Here is a 25,316-nt window from a genome sequence, read left to right as displayed (position 1 = left end):
AGCATATACTTTAAAAGAAAAAACATCAAATAATGGTTTGTTTTAAAAAGTCTCAGGCGATTCTGAGAGTGTTACTCTGTTTAGTCATTTCTATAGTTAATGGCATCCAGATAGCTGATGTCTTTTTAAAATCCCTTGGTTTGAAATTTTCAGCTCTGTAAACAGACCATAAAGTAGGTCTTATTTGCTTCCTAACAAATAAGGCAGAACAGCTTGCCCATGGGGATTTAAATCATAATTTACACTTAGGTTTATTTTTATAGACCGGCCATAAGTACGACTCGCAAAGCTGGATAAAACTAAGGCACTAGAAAATTAAAAAGAGAGATTTATTTTTCCCCTTAAAATGCAGCTCAGTTGTAATTTAAATCTAACTGCTTTAATTATGCAGAATAATTGGATTAGGCAGAGGTTTGCCTAGTTTGTCAGAATCAGAATGACAGTTCATGTTTGCTGTTCTGTCCTGTTGAAAGCAGGGTATACAAACACACACACACACACACACACACACACACACACCAGAAAGAAAGTAGAATGTAACATGGAAATGATTCAGAGGAATTAAGAGCTTACCGTTATGTAAAAATAAACCTTCATATATACATATTAATGATGAGGTTTCATAGCAAAATCTATGCCAAATTTGGCTTTGAGAAGAATTAGGACATACAGCTACTTGTAAGTCACCCTCCCTTTTTCAAATCCAGCATATTTTTCCCATTGACTGCAGTTAAATACGCAGTGTCTGGCGCTAGCTGTATCTTACTAAAACTCCAGCCGTTCCTGGCCACACTGACACGCCACCTGCACACCACCAGCATGGTTATTTGTTTTATGTATATACATTTAAAATCTACTCTCATTCTCGAGCTTACATTTTAAAGGGGATCTTTCCCTGTCTGGTTGTGAATAGAGAGAAGCCATAAAAGTAACTTCAGTGAAAACAAAACAGTGTTAGTAAATTCTAGATCTAGGCTGTTCCCTGCAGGAGGAGGCTCCGAATGTCAGCAAAACTGCCATCTCTTATAAACAAAAGAGGATAAGCAAATATAAGTCGTTCTTCTTGAGACGGTCTGCCTGAGATCATCAGAAGGAGGGGACGATAATGGCTGTCCCCGTGGCCGCTTGTTGCCCCATCTTTGGCCACCTAACGTCACCTCCGGGAAACTAGATCTGCATTTTGAGAGTCACGGTGCTCACCCTCTATTTGTTGAAGGATTTCTCTATCCTTTGAATTTCTCAGGTGGCTTTTCTAGAACATTCTGTGGTTCTTTTCCGTGCCAGCTTGCGAAGTGATGAGAAACAATTCGCGATGTTGTAGGTGGACAGCCATGACCAAAGAGGGAAAACATTTTCCTCCACTGCTGGCTTTGTGTCCCAAATTACCTGAATAAAATATCAAATGAAAGTGTTCATTCTTGAGGGGGAAGCCAAAGAACCATGGGGAAGGAAGCATTTGAAATAAGCCCTTGCTTTTCTCTGATTTTTATTTTGATATGCATTCGCCGTTTACTACAGCCTTTAAAAAAAAAAAAGATGAAGTAACACTTATTGAAGAAATTCTCAGTCCACAAATAAATAAAATGAATATTGCATTAATTCGATGAATTTCAATTGAATAGCCAGTGTGTAAAACACGCCTAGAGGCCAAAGATGAATGAAAAGCAAAGACCTTGCCCTTAGGAGTCACGCACGGGATGTAAGTCATGTGTGTTCATGATGAATGTGAAACAGAAAGGATTCCATTCTGAGGGAAACCGCAGGGTTTTTTGGGGGGAAACCAGCGAATGCCCATGAAGGAGATGGCTTTTAAAATGGCCTTTGAATGTGGCTGTCAAGTGCTTGCAAGTTCAGGAGTGTGTGGGGAATGTTGCTTCTTAAAAGATGTAAAAGGGCAAAGAGAAGAGAATGAAATCTAAAAATACAGGCTGAGTCTAGGCCAAGAAAAAAAAAAGGAGCCTTGAAAATTGCACTAAAGGAAGGCAGCTTAAAGAAACAAGGATATTAAAAGGGACAACATAAAAAACAGGACAGAGAAAGCTGGTGAACCGCCATCAGGGTTAGGACCCAGCTCCAGAGGTTCCTGTTTCATGACTTCCTCCTTGTACGTTTCAAACTCTGCAAAGAAGGAACGTGATTGGCTCAGCCCGGGTCAGGTGCTCATCCCTGGGTCAGTCAGCTGTGGCCAGGAGGGCAAGTTCATATACCAAACTGGTATATGACGTGGCTACTGGCGGCCAAACTGGTGTGCGGAGGAGGGGCCGGTGAGAAAGGATTGTCCTGAGCTGCACGCTAGTGCACACCCACCTCAGAACAATTCTGCGAGGTTGGTATTCTCATCCCCATTTTACAGCTAAGAAAAACTGAGACTCCGTACCATTAGGTACCTTGTCCTGTGGCATTGGTAGAAACTATACAAAGGAAAGGAGTTAAACAGATGTGTCTCCGGAAATTGCCAAATTCTGAGTAAAGCAGGCAGCAAGTTCATTTGAAAGGAGATGGGCAACTTAATCTCTCAACAAGAGATTTCTTAAGGGATTCTTTAAGAGGCTGGAAAAGTTTAGGAATAGTTTCTTTTATATACACACACACACACACACACACATACACACACACACACACACACACACACACACAATCTCCAGCCCTGATTTAAATGGTTCTTTGCACAGCTGTATACTTAGCAAAGAACAAGTCATTTGCATTTTTGGATTCCTCTTCCCTGGAGACAGATGGATGGGCTGATGCTGGGAAGGTATGCAGATTCACTGGGATGGCGACGGGGAGAAAGAGTGGGAAGGACAGAGATTCAGGGACCAAACATTGCATCCTATGCAAACAGTCAGAGACAGCCCCATGAGTCCTCTTCCTGACTTGTGTAATTCCTAGAACTACCTAAAATTTCCATACCATTGGATGGAGGTGAAAGATGTGGGGTAGGGCTTCTTAATCTCAGCACTACTGATATTTAGGGCCAGTTCATTTTTGGTGACAGGAGGTTGTCCCGTGCATTGTAGGACGTTTGTCAGTATCCTTGGACTCTGAAAAGTTCTAAAGGGTTAAGTTATAAAAGGGTGAAAGTAGGATAATGTCTATAAATATCAACTGACCAGATGCCAGTAGCATCATCACGCCTGGTTATGACAACCGAAAAATGTCAACAGAGTTTGCCAAATGTCCCCTAGAAAGCGGAGGGTAAAATCGGCCCTGGCTGAGAACCATTGATTTAACTAATGGTCCTTTTTTATCTGTGATGTCAAGCCATTTTATCTCCACTCACTGAGACAGTAGTTTAAGAAAAGAGATTGTTCAGCTGTGGGAAGTTAACAGTCCCTGTTCATTGGCCTTGTGGGCAATACCACTGTCGCACAACTGTATCGACGAGTCTGGCTGCCTGGTGGTTAATGCAAAAAAAAATGGCCAGTGCAAGATCTAACCCTCTTCGTATTTCTGCCAGCGAGGGACCAAGGTACAGCTAGCAAGCGAGGAGGCGAGGAATTGATTGTAGATCAATTTGGGGCTCGTTCTTGAGTCATATTATCTTCCTACGTGCCAAAAATAAACAGAAATCCATTCCAGTCTAGTTCATTTCCTGATGGTGTCCAGGGATGGAACCTGATTAGATGGCTGAAGCAGAGGACGTGGAAGGACTGTATTTCAGGATTAATGAAACACTAGGCAGTCATCAGCCACCAATAAAGACTCGTCCATTCAAACTCAGCTTACTGCCCGTCTCCCTGATCTAAGCTTCAGGTTCTCCAAGCATGAGACCTCGAATGGCCCTGCTCTGACCTTATGTCTTTGTCTGGCCTGGTCAGCTCTGGGCAAGGGCAGAGCCCTGTGGCTTAGCCAGAACGACTGGAGCCCCGTGTCCACCCCACATAGAGGAGACAGCTCCTAGAGAAAGGAGACGGAGTTTTCCTGAGATTCACTTACCTTCCACGTCACTAGCATGCTTTTGTATATAGCAGAATCCAGGTCCGTTTCTGCTTTTTTTTTTTTAAACAACTACGGTGGATTTTTAAATGATGGGTGAATGTTAACCCTAGCTACAATTCTTAATGATCAACTAACTCCACTTGGTCCAATTAACAAGGTAGTTAAGAATGCAGAGGACCTGGTGTGTTCTTGAACATTGTCAAATCAGCAGAAATGGTTCCCCAGCAGATGGAGAGGTGCTTGGGAACATGGGATTAAAAATCCACCATAGCTGAGTTTTAACCGTGTGCGCCTTGGAAGTTTAAATTCATAGCCTGGGATTGCCATCTAGTGGCTAAATGCTACCATAACTTTCTTTATCCCTGGGCCTCAAGAATCTTTTATTGGTGTCTCAAGAGCATCTTCTCAGTGAACAAATAATAAAATAAGCCAGCGTATCCTGAAGCCCAGCTCAGGGGTAAACAGCAAAGTATTGCACAAGAAGAAATGACTGGGATCCCTAAAAATACTAGTTCCTGATGTTTGGCTCTTTCCTTTTAGAAGATGTTTTCTTATTTCTTCATTAATCAAGGCCGGCTACCTACCTTTCCAGTCCTAGCTAAAATAGGAAAGCGTACAATTATCATGTTCTGGAAAACAAATCAGATGTGCATATGCATTGAGGCCTGATTATTCTGCTTTTGGAAGAAGTTTCAGTCGCCTGGAGGGGGGGGTGAAATAAAACTTAAAAACAAAGGCCTGGAGCCCAAGGAACAGTGCTGTGTCTATCCTGTGCCCTGTGATATATAAGGCCTCATCCTGACACGTGGTTGAAATGTAAGAAGTATTTGTTGTTGCGAATGGGAGGTTTGTAGAGTCAGGGACCCTTAACTCCGTCTCATCTCCCCTCCGCACCGAGCCGCGCCTCTTTGAGATGTGGGAGGGCCTGTGTAGCCCTGGGCCAGGTTCCCTGGGGATACACACCAGTGCCAACTGAAACCAACATAGGGAAGCCAATGAGAGAAACTCTGCAGGGGAGGGCTGGAATTGTTAGGCAGGGTGCAGGGGGCGAGTGGAGTTTGCATAAGAGAGGAATGAGGAGCCGCAGTCTCCGGAATGCTTTAGGAGCAAGTAAGATTAAAGAGTTGGGGGCGATGAGGTCACCATCAGGAGGGAGGTCAGGGGAGCTTGGGTCATCGAGATGCTGCCAACACGGCAAGCATTTCCATGCCTTGAAGGCTGGCATCCTGCTCTGCCCGGGTGGTACCCACAGCTCCTGGCTTCCTGTAAGCCCCTTTTGGTACATACCAGCCGCCTAGGTTCGCTCCTCTGCCACCTGCCTTCCATCCTTCCATCCAAGTCAAGGCCTCTGGACACAAGAATGATCCCAACTAGGTTCCAGAATATGATGTTTCAAGTCCACTTCCCAGAAAAACTCTGTGGCTCTCCCACATCCAGAGATTTGTCTGTACTTTGTACTCATGCGGGAGTCACAGGAAAATCTCCAGCACCTTAGGCAGAGATTGAACGACAGAAACAAAGATGCTGGACCCGGAAGGGAGTGTTAAGTTCATCCAGCCCAACTGTCTCGTTGTACTGATGGAGTAACTGGCCAGAGAGAGCAGGGAGCTTGCTCAGAATTGCACTGGACTGGAACCCGCGCCTCCAAACTCTCCATCTTGTGCTCCTTCTAATTGACCGCCCTGCATCCTGGGAGAGGCACAGGGAGGTGGAATTCCTCTTCCATTTTGGAATTCCTGCTCAGAGTCAGGGAGGCTGGGGCCTCTGCCAGAGGTACCCGTCCGGAGGCTGCTCTGGCAGATTGTGGGGCCAACACTCATAAGAGAGAGGGGCATCAGTTTCAGTGGGTGCCACATTTGTTGGATCCCAGTTTCACTTCCTACCTGTAGGGCATGTGTGGTTACACAGGTTTCTAAAAAGAACAAACAAACAAACAAACAAACAAAAAATGCTTCTGAAGTTGAGCTGTCTGGGCTGGAATCTCAGCTTCACTCCATTCCTAGTCTGGTGACCTGTGGCGAGTTTTCTGATGTTTTGAGCCCTGCTTCCCGCTCTGAACATGACAGGAATGATGGTACCCATTCTGCACGGCTGCTGCCACACGGAGACAAGATGCTGTGTGTACAGTGCTTAGCGCATACAGTGCTTAGCATATGAGGTGTTTGGTAAATGTTAACTTACTATTATCGGTATTGTTCTTTGGTTGAGTGACCTCAATCCAGTTCTCAGTGTCTTCATCTGTAAAATGGGAGCAGAACCTTACATGGATGGTGGTACCCAGCCAAGAGGCAGAGTGCTTAGCGCAGACCAGACCCATAGTGGGCCCTCAGTCAGTGTCTTTAGTGAGTGAACCGTCAGATGGCCCTAAATACTAATGGTCCGTCCCCGCCATCCCTGCCCTGAGCAGAGGCGGCTGAGTCTGTCCGGCTAAGCAATTCTCTTTTCAATAAGGTTAGACGAAACCTAACAATATAAACAGATCCCAGTTCTCCAAGAGTAAAAACCAACCAATAGCACCCAGTAAATAATGAATGCCTTCTTGTATTTCAATAACAATGCACAGCTCCAACCGCACAGAACCATCTTGCTGCCATCCGACATGCCGAACCAGTAGATAGAGGCAACCCAAGAAATCCATAATCATAACCTCAAACCGAGAGACGTCCCTGGGGGGGGGGGGGGGGAAGGGCCCAAAACACAGCAGAATGAATAATACCGGAAGGTCTCCTCTCATTAGGGGAATTGTAATGCTTCCCCAAAAAAACTAAAAAAATAGGACACCAAAAACTTCTTTCAGACCCGTGTAAATTCTCAGTATTCCAAAGAGGCGGAAAGGGGTAGCCACTGAAGCCTGCAATCGGCGGGAAGCCTTGGCCTTCCCCGACGGCTGCCATCTCTTTGATGTGGGGCAGAGGGGCTGTGGGAGCCAGAGGAAGCCTCCCCTCTTCCCAGCCTTAACTTCAAAAGTCCCCCGTGAGAGGCATATCGTTTTGAATGCAGGCCATGCTCGTCCAGCTGGGACAGGTGTGCAACCCAGAGTCCCAGGGTTCAACAGGGAGCGTCTGCCTGGCAATAGCAACTTACTGGTAAGACTGCAAACATTTTTATATTGAGACAGAAATCCACAGTATGGGGTAGAATGCGAAATGTGTCGGGTTTTTAAAATCAGTCACTGAATAAACGTGGTGCTTGCAGAGCGGCATTTCAGACAGCGCCCCCCGGCTCCTAAACGTTCAAGGATTCCCTGTATTTACCGCCACCATTGAAAAAGAACTGAATTGCAACACTGGATCTCTTGAGATCCCATTTTTTGCTGCACATGGCTTGGCGAGGAAAGGAAGGTTAGACCACAGATCATCACAGTTTTTTGTAAGGAGACGTATAGCAAATACTTCAGCTTTGCCAGTCGGGTGGTCTTTGTCCCGAATACTCAACTCTGCCTTTCTAATCAGAAAGCAGCCACACGTGATGTGTAAATGAACAGGCATGGATGTGCCCCAGAAAAACTGTTTACAAGACCAGGCAGCGGGCCAGGTTTGACGTACAGGATATAGTGTGGTGATGCCTGGGTTAGACCATTCCTGGTCAGCATTACCAAAGTAAGACTGGGTTATGGTACAGCTAATAAAGTTAGCTCCATGAGAGCAGGGACCTTTCTTATCTAGTACTCAGAGTATTTAGTACAGTGCCTAGGCCTACCAGGAGCCAATCAATGAGTCTGAATGAACAGATAAAGGAAATTTTGGATTTTCGTACTAGTCTGTATTCTATTAAGAACCCGAAGGAATAGACGTAAGGACAAAAAGTTTTGATTAAAAAGAGTTCCAAGAAATGTTCAAATAATGGAGCCGTGCCGGCCCATTTGAAAGAGCAGAATGTCAGATCATGAGGCAGAGGGCATCTGAAAGAGATGCCTGGAATATGGGAAGTAAATGGAGCAGGAACAGGCAGGTGCAGGAATACAGATAGAAGGGGCTTTGCTTTACTTCTTCTCTTGCAATTAGCAGAATCCTAATTCTAACTGAGACTGAGGAAGGATTTCATCATTGCATTTAACTGAGGAGTGAGGGGGAATGCAGGTATGGCTTGATCCATGCTCAGATGATGTCATCAAGAGTTTCGCCTTCCATCAGCTCTTTCCCTCAGGGCTATTTTTATTCTCAGGCAACCTCTTTCTTCATGGAGGCAATTTGGTCACCGCCAATAGTTCACAGGTGACATTCTATGCTTGTAGTAACCCCCCACAAAAGAAGCATCTCCTTCCCTGTGTTTTAGCCAAAGTCTTACGGCTGACTCTTACTCAATCGACTGAGTCAAGGATCCAGCCCTGAAGCACTCATCTTAGCCTAGGAAGTGCAGTGTCAAGAATGGCCACCTCGCATTTCAGGAGTGGCATCGCCTTCACCCAGACTGTAGGAACCAAGGTCAGGGAAAGGAGGTTCCCAAGGAAAGATTAGAATGCTACAGCTAGATGCAGGGGCAACAGTGTTGAGCAGGAAAACAATAATGGATGTCCATGAACTCCACCTAGTTCACTCATTTGCTCTGGGCCAACACTGCCTACTCTGTAGATAGCTCACCCATCACACCACGCCTACAAATGTCTGCCCTTTATCCAGCAGCTAAGTCCGCCATCCTCTGTGACTGCCATCACTTCTCTGTGAAAGTGGAGGACGGACGCCATATGTGTTAGACGCCATCACAGAGCTACCGAGCAGCCTTCCCCTCTCTCATCCCCGTAGCAGATACCCTCCCACGTCACACGGCCCTACTTTCCGCTTCCTGAATGTCATCACACATGCCTTTGTTCCATGTCGGCCTTCTCCACCAGCTTATGAGCTCAGGAAAGCAGGGACCACGTTTGCAATAACTCCAAGCACAGTAGGTGCTTCATGAGTGTGTATTGATTGAAGAAAGGAACCCAGAGTTTGACGTTTATCCTAAAAACAAAGGAAAACACTGAAGGAGTTTTAGTAACAATTGCTTTGAACCTCCCCTCCCCGCTATACTCCCTCTGCCCGTCCATATTTTATCCTTTCTTATGACATTCTCGTTGTACCCTCTCTGACCACCGTGGACTCTCAAATCACTGCCACCGCATCCATCTCACTCTCCTCTGAACTACACCATTCATTACCTCTATTATCCATTTATTAGCTGGCTGTATTCTGCCTTGGGACATTTCTGGCACTACGTTAAACCCTTTAGTTCCTCTGTGCCGTTCTTTCATTGTTCATGTAATTACTCAGTTCTTCAAATGAGCTAGGACAAAAACTGCGAGCCAGACATCTTTGTCACCCTCAGAACTTAACCTCGTGGCGTAAAAAGGGTAGATTATCAGTTAATGTTTGCAGAGAGATGGATCGCACGTCTTTCCCCAGGGTGGCAGGGTATCGTAAAATCATAAAATTTAAGATGTCTGTCTTTTTCTGCAGGAGTTTTTTTATACCGGGTTAGAAGGACTTCTGAATTTTCAAAAATTATTTCTGATTTTAATAAGTCTCTAAGTTTACTCAAACAATTTTAGTAAAATGTGGACATAGCAATAGATAGACCACATCTTATAATAACTACCTATGGAATTAGACAATCAAAAACTGCCTTCAGCCCTGGCAAGTCTTTAAGACATCATACCTGTAAATTAGAGGTAGTCATACTTACATCGTGGGCTTGTTGCAAGGTTTCATGCAGATTATGTCTTTACAGTACCCAGCGTCTCATCTAAGGCATAGTAAATAGTTAATAAATGTTGTTGTTGATAGGATACCAAAAAATGTGGAATTACAGACAAGATCCGCTATTACAGGTAGAGCATTGACCAAGCCAAGGTCCTCGTGATATGATAGTTGGATGAGTCTTTGGGCTTTGGGGGGAGTTTGTGGATGGAATGAATGTACTTTGCCTGTGAGAACGTCATGAATTTTAGAGGTCCAGACACAGAATGCTATGGATTGAGTGTTTGTGGTTGTGCCGCACCCCACAAAGTCTTGTATTGAAGCCCCAATGCCCCATGTGATGATGGTGTTAGGCGGCAGTTTGGTCATGAAGGTGGTACCCCTTGTAAATGGTATTAGCCCCCCTGTGAAAGACATGGGAGAAGCAGCCTTTATATGCCGTGGAAGGACATAACCAGGATAAGGTCTCTCATCAGGCACTGAATTTACTGCTAGGGGGACTTCCCAGCCTTCACAATATCCAAACAACGTAAATGTGTGTTGTTTAAGCCGCCCAGTCTAGGGTATTCGTTAGAGCAATCCGAGCTAAGACGGTGACCATACACAAAAGTGTGGAATTATATTCAAGATGTGCTACATAACATGATCCATTATTAAAGACAAAGTGTTGACCAAGCCGGGGTCCCTGGACATGACCATCAACTTTCCATCCAGCTCTTTATGATAAGGGATGAACATAAGCCAGTCATTTGTACCGTCCCGCAATACCGCTGCTGTAGGAGGGGCTGTGTATCCGTCACTCATTTGTGTCACTTACCGCTTTTTTGGCATCTTTTCTCAGTCTCCTCCAGAACATAGCTCTGTGTTTGCACCCTCTAGGAAGGAGAAGAGAAAGTTTCAATGGCCTAAGCATCGCCGGTATCTATGCCTGACATGGGACAGAAGGAGAGGGGAAAATGTCTGATGCAGACAGCTCCGCGTTTTTCATGTCAGGCGCATGTTCAATTTTTAATGATGCAAATAATTCATAAAAATTTACAAGCAATCATAATGGGTAATGAAATTATCATTCCCCTGGCTTAAAGTGATGGAATTAATGACTACAATTCTATAAATCCTCTTGGATGATTGATGGAGAGACTAAACCTGATTTTATTGTGCTCTTAGTGAACTGTCAGAGCCTAAAGCCACAGATGGGAGGGAGAGGGGGGCGCTGGCCGGCAGAGAAGAAAGGCACGTGGACTTCTTCAGGGGGGCGTACACTGGAGCTCGGTTGAAGAGCAGTGTGGTATTGAGGCCGCTCTCCTCCCTCGCAGGAAGGGATATGAAGCTGTGTGGCAGCATGCACGCAGAAGGTCACAGAGGTGTCTTATTATGTATGTAAATCTGGAAGCTATGAGATGGTTACTGAATTTTGATTTTCAACAAATTTACTTGTCGCATTTTACTTAGAGACAAATGTCTTCCTCCCCCTCCCCTATCTCCTCCTCCCGTCCCCCTCCGTTCCCCCTCCCTCTCCCCCTCCCCTCCCCTCCCCCTCCCTCTCCCTTCCTCCCTCCCCCTTCTCACTCCCCCAACTCCTCCTCCTCTCCTTTTTCCTCCTCTTCTACCTTCTCTTTCTCCACCTCCCAACCCTGGGGTTGGCCTCACGTCTATCGGTTACCTAATATCCCCACAATACTATAATGCAGTCACATTAAGGCAGACCATTCTCTGTTCAACCACATCCATTTTCTAGGAATCGGGTGTCCACTTAGGGGTCTCAGACAAGCTTCATGAACCAAGCCTTCTTGACTCTGACTGACCTGCTCCAACTCAGACAAGTGATTGTCAAGAGTTTCAATTCTGAGTTCAATGAATGAGATGATTTCATGGGAAAGCCCCCAGAACAGTGAATGGCACATAATGAGCCCTCAGTCAGAGCCTTATTATTTTCCCTCATCATTTGCTGGCTGTGGGAGGGTCCCTCATAACTTCCCACCAAGAGTCATTATTGCAGTAACTTTGACAGAATCATCGTTCTAAGAGCCACCGTTCCAGTGAGCCCATTAACAGCTCACAAGCTAGAAGAGGCAGTTCACACGTGGCCCGCATCCTGAGGAAACAGTGAGCACTCTCTCCTTCCTTCAAGGGCCACCTAGTATTGAAGGGAAATGTGTGATTGGGAGACCAAGGCCCGTCTGCCTGTTCATCTTTGTGAATCTTAATCAAAGTACTTCTTCAAGGCCTGTTTGGTGGTTTTGTATCACTCTGCTAAAGACGGTAGACTTCGCAGTAGCTCACAGACATAGCCAGACAGCAAAATCACCAAGAGAGATCATTAAAAATAAACGTTCCCGGACAGGCTACCCTCTGTGTAAATGTTTGCCTGGTTTTATTGGATGGAGTCTGAAAGTCTCTGGTTTAGTGCCTCACCCATCCTCCCTCCAACTCATGATTCTGTGACCTTTATCTTGTGCTGTCTAAACTATCCCATGCTCCTTGGCCCGTCCTTCCTCAAATCCATTTTGCACGTTTCTCCCCAAGTATCATCGTAAACTAAAAACCAGCCAGCATTTACTGAGAACTCTACCTGAAACTGTGCTGAGCTCTTACCATTCATCATCTCATTTAATCTTCTCAACACCCACCAAGAGGTAGACATTGTTCTATTCCCCCTTTACAGATGGGAAACTGGAGGCTCAGAGAGGTTAGAAGACTTACCCAAGATCACACAGCTGGTAAATGGTCTGTCATGTCTGTACCTATGTCAGTACCCGCCAACAGGAAACCCAGGCTCAGAGCTCCCGCTTCTAAATGCCGCACGATAATGATTGCATCATCGCGTATGCACACACAATCATGATTACATCACTCCCCTGCCAAAAGCAGGTGGCAGGGGTCACAAACATAAATGCTTATAAGTGCCAGTAAACAATATTGGTGCCTGAAGATGGAGGGGATAGGGAATAGGAGCTTAGCTTCTCTTAATGAACAAGATTCGTGCCTGCCCAGGTACGATGCCTTTTCACGCTGTGGCCAGGTCCTTGGCTCTTTCCTTTCTGGAAATCATCATTATGATCAACATGGAATGTTGATTGAAGTTACTGATCTATATTGATTGTTTTCAGACCTTGGCTTCTCAATTATGACAATTTCTCGGTCATAGCTCAGGCATTGATTTTTCCCGAAATTTCTCGGTCATAGCTCAGGCATTGATTTTTCCAGAAATTTCCCTTTTGGAGAAGAGCAAGTCAAAAGGTCGAGGGGCTCATGGAGCTCCGCTCAGCTTGTCTGTCTGCCCACTGCCTGCCCACCTCCTTGCGGTGTGTGGCGCACTCCAGGGTCTGTTGACCCCACCTACATCCACCAGGCGATGGCAGCCCGATTGAACTTTCATGCAACTTTTTATTACATGTTGTTTACGAGATGGTCTGGAGTCTTTTTAGTATGTTTAATATTATGTGGATGGGAGACCCAGAGTAAGTGTAGCTCGGCCCCGTGGAGGGCCCCAGTGGGCAGCACAAGGAGAGCCAGACTTGACTGGAAACATAAGTAGTGTTTTCAGCCACTAAGTTAGTGTCAGGATATCACGGACTGGCTCAGTGATGGTGATATTTCTCTACAGCTGAGATCTGTCGCTTTTCAAGAATAACTCTCTGGCTCCAGGTTGGGCCCGTGCCATTGCACTTGGCCTTGACAGCAGTTTCCCCAGTGCTCTAACACAACGCCTCAGTCCTTACTGAAGGGCATTTGGCCAGCTGGCCCGTCCACCGGTTCCCTTTGAGACCCCTGGCACTCGTGGCCACTCCCTGTGGTTTCTCACAAATGCGAATCAGAGAGAGAAAAGAACAGATCCACCAGCCAGTCCCCGGGGGAAGAGCTCACAGTGGCGTCTTCAGGGATCCCTCTCTGTGGAGTGATGGGAACCCAGCCCGTGGAAGCAAAACCAGCAACGGCTCCCATAATCCCCTCCATCAAAGGCAACGGGGAGGTCTCACAGGATGGGGCTGGGCTGCTTGGAGGGCAGCCGCAGCGCTGAATGGCCACCCCTGAGTCCCCCCACCCCCCAGTGCTGCCTCTGTGTGCCCACAGCAGCTTGAATGCCCAGTCGGACAGAGCCACAAGCGTTGGGGGCACTCAAGTGTTGCCGAGGTTGGCTTAACACTCATCACCTTCCAGGCAGGAGGCTTGATCTGGAGCGCCTTTGATGTGCTGAGGGCTTCCCCTGAGAGCACTTGACCACAAGTGGTGTGGGAGAGACCCTGGCTGCCTGCCTTGGCTTTGGGACCTAGGCAGTGCCTGTGGCCGCCTTTGCCAGCACAGTCAGGCCTTCATCCAGTTCTCACACCGTGGAGAGACTGCCTCGTTTGACACTGGCACACAGCGAGGTTGTTTTATGAGGACATAGGAGCTCGGAACTGTTTTTCCAAACCAGCAAGGTCATTAGTCGGGAGTTTATTGAGTGACAATAATAGACTTTTTAAAAGTATGAAAAGACTATGAAATGTGTCTGGTCTTTCCAGTGTGTCCTATTCTAGCTGAGGACTCCAGAACTATCTACAAGACATACAGTAGAACCAGAACGGTGTGATGAAGCACCAGATAGAGGCACTGTATCGATCAGCTATTGCCGCATAACAAAACATCTCAAAACTCAACGGCTTAAAAACCACAGTTGTTTATTTTGTTCACTCATCTGCACATTTTGGGGGGGGGAATCAGCTGAGTTATGCCAGACGTGGCTGGGCAGCTCTGTTTCAAGCTGTGGGTCTGGTTGGCCCTGGCTCCTCATTCTGGGTTGGGTTCAGGCTGCTCCAAGTGGTTCATTGTGGGGTTCAGGTTGAAGAGTTCACAGCTACCTGGAGGAAGCTCTGCTCGTGGGGATGACAGAGGCTCGGGGGAGTAACCCCAAACACTCAAGCACATTTCAAGCCTCTGCTTCCATCCTATCTGCTAATATCGTCTCAGCCCAGGAAAGTCACATGGATCATTTCAAAGTCAAGTTGTGGGTTTATATCCTCTGCCCAGAAGGACGCCCAAAGCAAATAATCACGTGGACAAAGCCCACATCAGTGGAGCAGGAAGAAAACCCTTCTCCTGGAGAAAGCAGGAGAGTGAGTCTCTTTGAATCACAATCTGATCTACCCCCCAGGGTCTAGAGAAGGCCAGAGAAGGGAGAAAAGCAGGAGGGGGTGAGAGGAAGCATCTCGGGCACTTACAGAGAAGGAAGTCTTGAGATAGTAAGAATGAATTCTCAGTTCTTACTCCTTTGCCGTCCCGTCACTGCCAAGAAATTAACCCAAATTCAAACCCCGGTTTTGTTTTGCCCAGACTGGGAAAACACAAAAACCATCACTCAGATGGTTTTGAAAACACCGGCAAGGTCAGCTCACATCTTAGTGTTTGATTCTAGTGCCGGCCCTCGGACTAAGTTGTTGAGTGTCTCTGAGAGGTCCTGAATAATTGTGGAGAACTTACCGATGATCAGGCCAGGTAGCATTTTCTCATCAAATTGTAGCAAGGAAATGCTAAGAGGGAAGCACTATTAACCTCCCCATTTTACAGGTGAGAAAATAGAGGCCACACGTCATTTAGGCAGCTGCTTAAGGTCACTTCAGGTAGAAGGACACAGCTGGGTATAGAACCCAGGCTGGCCAAGTCCTGAGCCTGCTCTCTTAGTCCTGAACCCCTCAGATAATGTGAACTTCCCTTAGTTGAGAATTTGCATTGTACATTCCTATCTGTATTACCTGGGGACAGACAGATAGGAAGTCCTACAAGGTAGAGGCTGTTAATGTGCCCATTTTATAGACAGGTAAAGTGAGATCTGAGAGACCAATAAATGTGTCTGAGATAATAAAGTTGTCAAATGGTAGAAATTAAACCACCTGACTCCAAAATTGATCCCCACTGCACCGGCTTCCTTATTTGTAAATGAGGGCCATGGCCAAAGTAATCTTCAGGGCTCCAGTCAAGTCTGTTAGAGCGAGTCCGTTGCCCTGTGTCTCCCGATTGTTTTTCTTCCTTTGGTTCATGTTTTTAGTAGAACTGGCTGGAATGCAAAGAGATTTGCAGTGCGTTTCGTAGTACCCCTGGCCGGGTTTCCTGGCAAAGTCAGCCTCCCTGACTGCATATCTGTGAGCCTTCTAGGGGCTGCATGGTGTCCTGAGGCAAGTTCAAGTTCTAAAGATGCAATTCACCGTAGCGCCTCCCAGCTGTTTAGGAATATCCTAGGTTGCCACCCTAATACCCGGCTTAGGTTACGAGAGCAAGTATAGGAAAAAGCTTAGTGTAGGAAGTTAAATAGAAGTGAGCTGGCTGAGTCACAGAGAGAAGGAGGTGAATGAACACTTTCCCAGCAACCTCTTGAGAGCGCCTTTTTAATACTGACCGGCGGTAAACAGTTCATTTTCTTTAAGGGTCCTTGGAATAAACAGATGACTACAGGAAGGCAGCTAGAGATGGAGCTGCAGGAGACCCTCAGACAGGGAGACAGACACCAGTTCCAGTGACAGAAAACTCACCGCCTTTCACAATGACAGAGGATATCTTTGGGCCACGCTGTAAACTCCATTCCAGAGAAGTCAGCACTGACACTCACGACCTGTGAGTTGCTGTCATCTCCGTGATCTGGCCCTTGACAGCTCCTCCCCACTCCACCCCAGCCCCACAAACCCCAGGACCCCCACCGCACCAGCACGGTGTACCACCCCACCCACCCGGAGCCCACGCCATGCCGTTACTTAGCCCCAACCCTGGGTTTCCCATCTAGATTTTCTGTTTGACCATCTGTGTATTTTCATATGAGTCAGTTTCCAAGGAAGAATACAATCTGAGCTCTCACAGCGGGGCCTGTCCGGGCTCTAATGGTTTTCCAGTTTCCGCTCCGGCATGTGAAGAGCTTAGAAGCTGTGGGCCCTGTCCTCACAACTAGGAAAAGGCTGACCACACTGAACATCAGTAACTCTCCCAAGATCCGTCGGAGAATTTAGGGCGCAGGGCACACCACTGCTCCCAGATTTAGAGAGACAGGCAGATACAGAGAATCACCGCCTACTGGAGCAGGAAGACCAGGAGGAGAAATTGCTCCTGGAGCCATACGGGTTCCATTTACCCCGTACCTCCCTTTCAACAAAAATGAGAAGGCCTGTGAAAAGATGGAAAATACACTTTGAAGAGACAGAGCAAGCATCAGTACCAGACTCAGGTATGGTAGAGATGCTGGAATGATCAGACTGGGGATTTAAAACGACTATGATTAATATGCTAAGGACTTCAATGGAAAAAAAGGGGGGGGCAACATACAAGAACAGAAGGATAATAAAAGCAGAGAGATGGAAACTCTAAAGAAAGAATGGAAAGAAAATCCTGAAAATCAAATACCCAGGCTTTTGTCTTTAGGATGAGAAATTATTGTAGCTCCCACCTCCTACCCCACAGCCCCATTATAGAGATAAACAAACTGGGCCTCTGCCTGTGGTTTGTCCAAGGCCACATAGCTGGTGAGAAAAGAAAGGCTGATACACAATCCCCTGTATTGGCTCTCCTCTGGCCTCCATTCGACAGGCATTTATTGAACGTTTCTTCTGCACTGGGCAGAGCGAAACATTGGGCTACAACAGTCACGGGCTTGGTCCCTGCCCTTAGGAAGTTTATGGTAGAGAATGTCCGCGTACCTCCTCCATAAACCATACCAAAGGCTGTAAGTCCCGGAGAATCCAACAGTGTTAACTTCCGCTTTCAACTTGAATCTCATCTCGAAAGGTGCATATGCGTGTGGGGGAATCCACAATTCATTGAATTCATCCCTTCGTAAATGCCTTTGGCACGTTCGCCGTGTGCCAGGCACGGCACCAGGAGCTGAGGATACAGCAGTCCTCAGACCGAGCGGGGAGCACACACCGAGCCCGGCCCTTGGGAAGCTGACATTCTAGTAGGAGGAGAGAAACCAGAAACCCAGCAAAGAGTGTAGGCAGTAATTGCTTCTTGGCGAAGCTGTAACTGTCCATTCTATGTAAGTATCCCACCCGCCCTCTTCCCGGCACATCCGATCTTCCTTTTCCCGGGTGGCTGGCGGCTCCTTTGACTAAGCTGGGGAAGCCTTGGAGGAACAGATGTGAGGGGAGATGGTTTAAAGCTGCGGTTTGGACACATTTGAGTTCAGATTGCTGGAGAGGAGATTATTTCAGTGGAAATGTCAGGTCCATCCCTCTGCCTCCCAGACAACCCAGTTTCTACAAAGCAGACGCCTCATTTATGGAGATAAGAGGTGGGTTAGCTTTTCTAGTACATTAAAGGCCCCGGATCGCATCCTATCAATGAGTTTGCATGAGACACACTGCAGTGGGCACAACTGATTTCCTGCATGCAGAATATCATACCGTCTGCCTGAAAGGCAGACCAAGAGATTTTAATGCAGCTGTCTCCAGGCAGTTATTAACTTTCCCTCTTAGCAACGGCACCGAGGGACTTTCCTACCCTGAAATGACACTTCTCCCTTGTGAAAGCTGCCTGGTTAATTTTATGAACCTCACTAACTGAACACCCAGCACACGTGAGCCAGATACCTTGAATAAATGCAAATCCAGTCTCCGTGGCATGAGTGATGGCCTTATTGCTGAGCATCGCCATGGCAACTAATGACATCATCCCCCACCACCAAACTGCACAAAATCCAATTCTCCAAGGGTCCTTATTTGCCTCCCGTGGGTGTGTTCTTGGCTTACTTGCGCACCCATTCGTAAATACCACTCTGTTGTCAGAAGTTTGCCGCGGCTGTTGACTGTCATTTTGGGAGGTATATTCCCTTTGTGGCAAATGTTGTTTTTTTTGTTCACGAGGAGGGGGTGGGGGAAGTTCTAATGAAAAGTACTGCGTGTATTTGATTAGCAACATTTGTTGATAACATATGGTCTGAGGAGGCTTCCGCAAATAAGAGGCTTTAAATAGTAAACAGAGATGTGCGAGCGATGGAGCAGATGCTCTCCAGACACACAGGATGAGGTTGCCTTGCCCGCAGATTGCTCCCCTCCTCCACCCAAGCACATCCCTCTCCCTTCGCTTCTCCCCTAGATCAAAGTGTTTGCGTTCAAAGCCCCGGTGGCACCGTGGAATAGGTTTGGAGAAATGATGTGCTGTGACTTTAAAAGTCATCTCCACCCCCCACCCCCAAATATGAATTATCTGCGACTCGTGTTCATTTATTGGACATTAATAATGATGTAGTGTGACCCGAGGCATCAGCCAGCCCAAGTGGGCCTGGAAGCAGCATTTGGGCACCACGTGTCTGATGCCGTGATACACAAGTGCAGGTTTTCCTCTACGCGGCGAGTGCCGGCAAGCGCTCTGTGAAGAGTCTGGAACGGCCCCTGGAGTCGCCGTGGGCTGAGCTGTCCTCGTAAGCGCGTGTGTACAGTTGATCTTCGTCCGTGTGCTCTGGTGAGCGCACCTCTAATCTGTTAATGAAACTCAAAGACCTCCTTTTAGACTCAGCGGGCGACTTAGCTGTGTCTCTAGCAGGGGTCGCTGAACACTGTCAGCGCAGGACCAGAAAGGAAGTAAGTTAGGCTTGTTGGCCGTCGGGTCTCTGTCGGAGCTGCTCACCTCTGCTTCTGAAGTGCAGAAACAGCGTAGGCGCTGTGTAAATGGATGAGTGTGGCTGTGTCCTGAGAAACCTGTATCAGTGGGCGTTGAAATTTACATTTCATGTAATTTTCAAGTGTCCTGAAGTCTTACTCTTTCAGCCCCTTGAAAATGGAAAAACCGTTCTTAGCTCATCAGCCCTACGTAAGCAGGTATTCAGCCAGACTTGGCCCATCGGCCTTAGTGTGCCAACCCCTGGTCTGTATTCCTGAAATGAAAGACTTTTTGGGTCTCTGATTTGAAATGGACCCGCGATGTCAACACAGTGCCTTTGACTTGGACGGACCGCTGTGGGTGATGGCATGTCCATAGTCTGTGCTTGGGTTGCTTCTGGTTGGAAAGACCAAAAGTAATAAGCAATAGTTCATTTTATAACTCAGTGGTGCTTTCCAGCATTCTACCCTTTGGCGGCCACATTGCTTCCCACCCTTGACCCCATGACCTGACCACTCCTTGACCTTCAGAGAGCTACGCCCCGCTCCTCAGAGTGCTGTTCTTGCTGCTGTCTGTCCTGGGTCCCCTCTTCATGCTGCCAGCCACTGGGTACCTGTCAGAGAGTCGGTGTGCTCCAAAAAAACATCCAATCATCCAGAAGGTAAAGCCCTCAGTTTGACTTAAAGGAAGCAGCCACACCCTTGGATATCTCCTGAGTCACATCTCTCCACAACCCCCTGAAACTGGTAGCATGATTATTCTGAATTTGTCACATCTTTCTGGTCATTAGACAAATATTTATTATGTCCCCTGTGACCCTGTGCTTGGTACAGATATTTTTTTTAAAAAGTCACACCATGCTCTTTGCCCCCTGATGTTCACCACGTAGAGAGAGAACCAGATACGCACACAGGTAATTTTCTGACTAATTTTCTAAGACTGTATTAGGTGCTCCGGAGAGGCAGCCAGGCTCTATGGTTTAATGCATGGGCTTTGGGGTCAGAAACTCAGAGGTTGAAGCCCAGCTCTGTGATAGCCTGGAACCCTGGCCCATTTACTTAACCTCTCCAAGTCCTTCTTTCTCCATCAATAAATCGGGGATAATAAGAGAATATTCCTTTCAGAGTCGTCTGAAAGATTAAATGAGGTAATCCATGGAAAGCCCTAAACCCAGGGTCTGGCAAACCGTAAACACTTGAGACCTGGTGACTATTTTTAGTGCTTTTTGTGAGCTCGCCGTACAGTGTGAGCAGAGGAGCAGATGGGATAAGATCGCGACAGTGGGACACCTCACCCACTGGACTTGAACCTTGCGTTCAAAGAGAAGTTAGTTAACCTTCCCGATGGCCGCTTGCTATAAATAACCATCAGCCTCTGGGCTTTTCACATCAAAGTGGAATTTTATTTCAGTCCTGGGAATCTTTCAAGAAGAGGTATTTATCTCAATAGCCACAGTCAGTGCACAGAACAGGAGAAGAAAAGAAACAGAGAAGACCACAACAGTGAGAAATAGATTCATTTACCCCTGGGCGGCTCCACCACGGACTGATTCGTCTGCGTGTTACGTAGCCCTCTGTGAAGTATGCTGAATGTGTGAAATACATCCAGGGCGGCCCAGAGTCCCATCCGTTTTGAAACAGAACTCTCCCTTTGAGTTACCAAGGTTAATTGGTGTTCACTGGATCCAGGCGCAGAGGAGCGAGTTGGTTGGGATGTGGGAGGGAGGAAGCATGGCGGCTTGGCTGAGAGTCTGGGCTGTGGACTCAGATTGCCATTTGCTCCCTGTGTGACATCCTGGACACGTGGCTAACCTCTCTGGGCCTCCGTTGCCTCCTATGTGACGGTGGGGTTTAGCTATAAGCATTTCACAGGATGGCCAAGAGGGTTTAAAAAGAGAAAAGACATGTATGAACAGTTAACATTTTCGAGATAGGAATTTGTGAACAGCACATAGTAAGCTCAGACTATTAGCTGTTTTTGTTATAAAAATAGTCAAGTCTTTTCCATGGCTGGAAAAAGAAACAGAGTGGATGTTTTTATAACTGTTTTTTTCGAAAGGGGAAGGGTCAGCGAGGGTGCTGATAAGGAAATCTCTTTGGGGCTCCTACGAATCAGAAGCATTGACCAAAAGAAGCTGGGAGTGGTCTTCACAGAGTCTTGCGACAGTTGTGAGGGGCAAAGGTTGGCAGCCAGCCTCCACTGTACGGCCCATCACATGGCCACACTCAACAGCCTGGGTGGCATTGGACTCAGAGCCTGATTCATGAGCTCATGACCCCTGTGGCTGCCCCGGCCCCACTCTCCGACCTACATTTGGTTTCTTGCTCTCCATGACTGTCGTGAAATTCTTCATTATTTTTATCTTTGACCTCGTGTGGGTTAAGCGAAGTCTGATGGAATAATGAGTGTGCTTTTGGGCAGAGGAAATAGAGAAAGGAAAACACAGTGTTTTAGTATCTTTACTGGTGATTTTTCCCGCTTTTTGGACAAGAAGCCCACATTTTCATTTTGCACTGGACCCTGAAAATGATGTCATTGGTTCTGGTTCAACAGGGGACGTTCTCTTTTTGCCGGCTCCCCTGGGCCAGCAGGCTGCCATTTTGAAACCTGGTGGATACATTGGGATTCAGTCATGACCTAACAGCTTGAGGGGAGCCAAGGGTCATGGTCGGAAGCCAAGAGCACAGCTGCAGGCCTGGTGGAAAAAGAAAGCAACTCACTCCCCGAATGGACAGGGGTGGTCAGGGCAGCCTCCAGCGGCCTGAACTCCATCCAGCCGATGGAGTTTTGGAGACCTCGCCCTGCCCCATGGTCTGAATCATGTTGAACATCTTAGGAGCTAAGCACCCTCGGGGAGCAGCAGGAGTTTAGGCAGACAGGGTTCATGCCCACTGAACAGGCCAGGAAATCCCTACAAACCAGTTTCAAGGACAGGGTCCCAGGGACACGGTGTGGGGGACCCCCAGGGCACTGGCATCAACACGTCTTTGTGGCTGAGTGTTTGAGCATCTCACTCCAGAACTCTCTTAGTTTCCAGCAGGAACTGTCCTTATCTCCATGACCAAGCATGATAAATGCCCAAAGAGATTCATAGCACAGTTAATCATAAATAATAGTAATGATCATGTGTTTTGCCAAAACTGTAAATCATGAGTAATCCCTGTTATTGACAATTCTGACAGTAGTAGCAGCGAGAGCTATAAAGTGGGAATTAAGGCATTTGGGTTCTAGCCTGACTTGATCACAATTCACTAGAATAAAAGCAGCAAGATCATAAGGTTCTCCTCAGTTTTCTCATCTGTGAAATGGGCACAATATGAGCAGTTCCCCCTCTTACCTTGTGTAGGGGGAAGGAGAATGTTCACCTTGCTTGCACAGCACAGGGTCAGACACTTAACAGGTGCTTAGTAAATATGTGTGGCTTGAATAACACAAAATAGAAGTGATCATCACTGTTACTGGAATGCATCTTGCACATCCTTATTTGGGGAAGGGGAGGTGGCCAAAACTTGGGGGGGCTCTGGTCCTGTCCCAAGCCTGCTGCTACATATGCTTTATAACTACTCCGTGAGATGGTATTATCTTATAGCTGAGGAAACTGAGGTCCAGGGATGTTATTAACTTGCCCCAAGTCCTGCAGTTTGTAAGCGACTCTTCAGGATATGAGCTAAGAATGCCAGGTCCAAAACCTCATGCTTTGTCAATGTCGCCTTTGCTGGAACAAAGATTCCCCTGTCTTAGAAGCTTACTGCGGTGGCTGATGGCCAACATCCGGGGCTTCTGTCTGTACCTCTGACATTTTGCTGTTGCTTGAGACCTGTGGCTTCTTGTCCTTTCTCATAGCCTCTCCCTTTCTGTCTTGTGACTGTTGCGCTTTCTCAATGACTCTCGTTCCCCTGGATCCCCATGGAGCTGGGCACCCCCATCTCCATTGTTCTGGTGCTTTCTTACAGCTCTCTCTAGATCCCCCTTGTCTTTGAGTTAAGTTAGTGGGATTTATTTGACTGAGTGCAACAGTGAGACTAGAAGTCAGGGTTCCATCATTTGCAAAAGAAATACAGAAATACAGTCAACGAACACAGAGTGAAATATTCAAGACTGCTATTAATCAAAGAAATGCCCATGAGAATGGCGATGACAAAAATCATCTAGAAGGCAAAGTGAATTGGGGCACCCAGAGAGGACAGGAAGCTGTGTGATTTGCAGTCTCGTTCCCAGATCATGGGAAGACAGCTGCCATCTTTGCAGAAAGCATTTTGGGAATAGACGTCCCACACCTTGAAAGTGTTCATTGATGGGCATGGTTCTTTCAGCATTGTAGGAGCACCGTCATGTTTGTTGATAAATGAATGAAGAAATGATCTCCCATCTATTTCCCAGGGAAATAAGCAGAGAGGAAATGAAAGATGTCCAGCCCAATCTCAAAAATAGAACAATGGTTAAATAAATTAAGATGCACCTGTAGGTGTGATATTATAATCATTAAAAATAATAGTCAGTGCAAATGAACTTATATATGAAACAGAAACAGACTCATAGACGTAGAATACAGACTTGTGGTTGCCGGCGGGGGGAGGCGGGTGGGAAGGGATAAACTGGGAGTTTGAGATTTACAGATACTGACTGGTATGTATAAAATAGATAAACAAGTTTATACTGTACAGCACAGAGAACTATATTCAATATCTTGTAGTAGCTTATGGTAAAAAAGAATATGAAAATGAATATCTGTATATCCATGTATGACATTATGCTGTACACCAGAAACTGACACAACATTGTAAACTGATTATACTTCAATTAATAATAATAATAATAATAGCTAATGAATATTCTACAGTATGGAAATTGGCCATTATTTAAGGAAAAATAAAAGACAGCTCTATATAAAATTGTATCTGTTCCTATTTCTTAGTTCTGTAAAAGATTATATGTCTGTATCATTTGTTTACTCAACAAATATTTATTAAGTGTCTTCTGTGTGCTTAGCGCTGTGGTGAGTACTTGGTGTGCAGTATAAACAAAGTCCGTGTACTTACGGAGTTTGCAGAGTATTAGGAGAGTCAGATATTACGCAGTCACATGGGTAGATCGATAATGTTAAGTCCAGTGATTGCTAGAACAGAAAATTAAATAGTATGTTCAAGAGAGTTTAACAGTGGAACCAAATTTAGACTAAGGAGATCAAGGGACATGCTCTCCAGAAAAGCACTATTTAAGCTGAGCCCCGAAGGGATAGCCTGGTGAAGAGTAGGGTGGGGCAAAGCATTGCTAACAGAGGGAACGGCATGCCCAGCCCTGAGGCGGCACAATCAGGTGGCCCGGGACCCTCGAGTAGGTGAGTGGGAGACGGTACTAAGGGGTCTGGGTTGCCCCCCAGTGCAGTGGCACAGGTGCCGCGGGACGGCGTACGGCAGGAACTCAGTGCAATCCAGTTGACACTTCCGGAAGATCATGCTGATTTCAGGTACTGAGTGGGTGGAGATGACTCTGTAAGAATCGTGATGTATGAAAAAGTCACGTCTGAAGGGCCATCAGGGGCTCATGTCAGCCCAGGATGGCACTCTACCCAAGATGCTAGGTAAGCTAGCCTCTCCACTGGGGAGATCTACTCTGATTCCCAGAGACCGGAGAGTGGGGAGGGGTGTCTCCCATGTCTTCCACCTTCCATTCCTCTTTAGCAGGGCTAAGCTCCACCCATTCCTCTAGTCAACGTATCTTTGAATGCCTAGCCAGTGGGGCTCCCCACCTCCCCACTACCAGTGAGGTTTCATTGTAAAGTCACATGTTGGCTCAGACCGAACGAAGCCCCATTTCAAAATCTGGAACCACAGTTTCCAAGAACTTGGGACTCAGAGGCTACAAGGAAATATATGTGGGGAGGAAAGAGGAGAATACTTTGTAGGGATAGCGAATGCATGGGAGAAAGTTCTCGCCAACTTGCTTTCATGCTAATTCCAAGTGATTCCTTATAGTGCTCTGTGAAGACCCATGGCAACTTTCTGAGCATCTGTCTTGCATTTGCCTAACAAGTTAATTAACACTTTTTGTCACTCTGGCAGCTTTGGAGGGGAGGGAGGGGGATGTGACAGCCAACGATGCCTCGGGTTAACCCTGCACTCACCCGGCCCAGGAAGAAGGCGG

At 46.7% G+C, this 25,316-nt stretch overlaps 1 protein-coding gene across 3 annotated transcripts in view; it reads left to right on the top strand.

Moving 5' to 3' along the window:
* CADPS (calcium dependent secretion activator) overlaps window positions 1-25,316 on the top strand; it is a 414,447-nt gene that overhangs the window by 209,167 nt on the left and 179,964 nt on the right. The gene's annotated exons all lie outside the window — the stretch shown is intronic.

This window comes from Vicugna pacos, chromosome 17 (genome assembly GCF_048564905.1).
Source record: "Vicugna pacos chromosome 17, VicPac4, whole genome shotgun sequence".
In the NCBI taxonomy this organism is placed as follows: Eukaryota; Metazoa; Chordata; class Mammalia; order Artiodactyla; family Camelidae; genus Vicugna; species Vicugna pacos.
The sequence above is the reverse complement of the archived record's forward strand: the minus strand, read 5'-3'. Positions and strand labels throughout refer to the sequence as shown.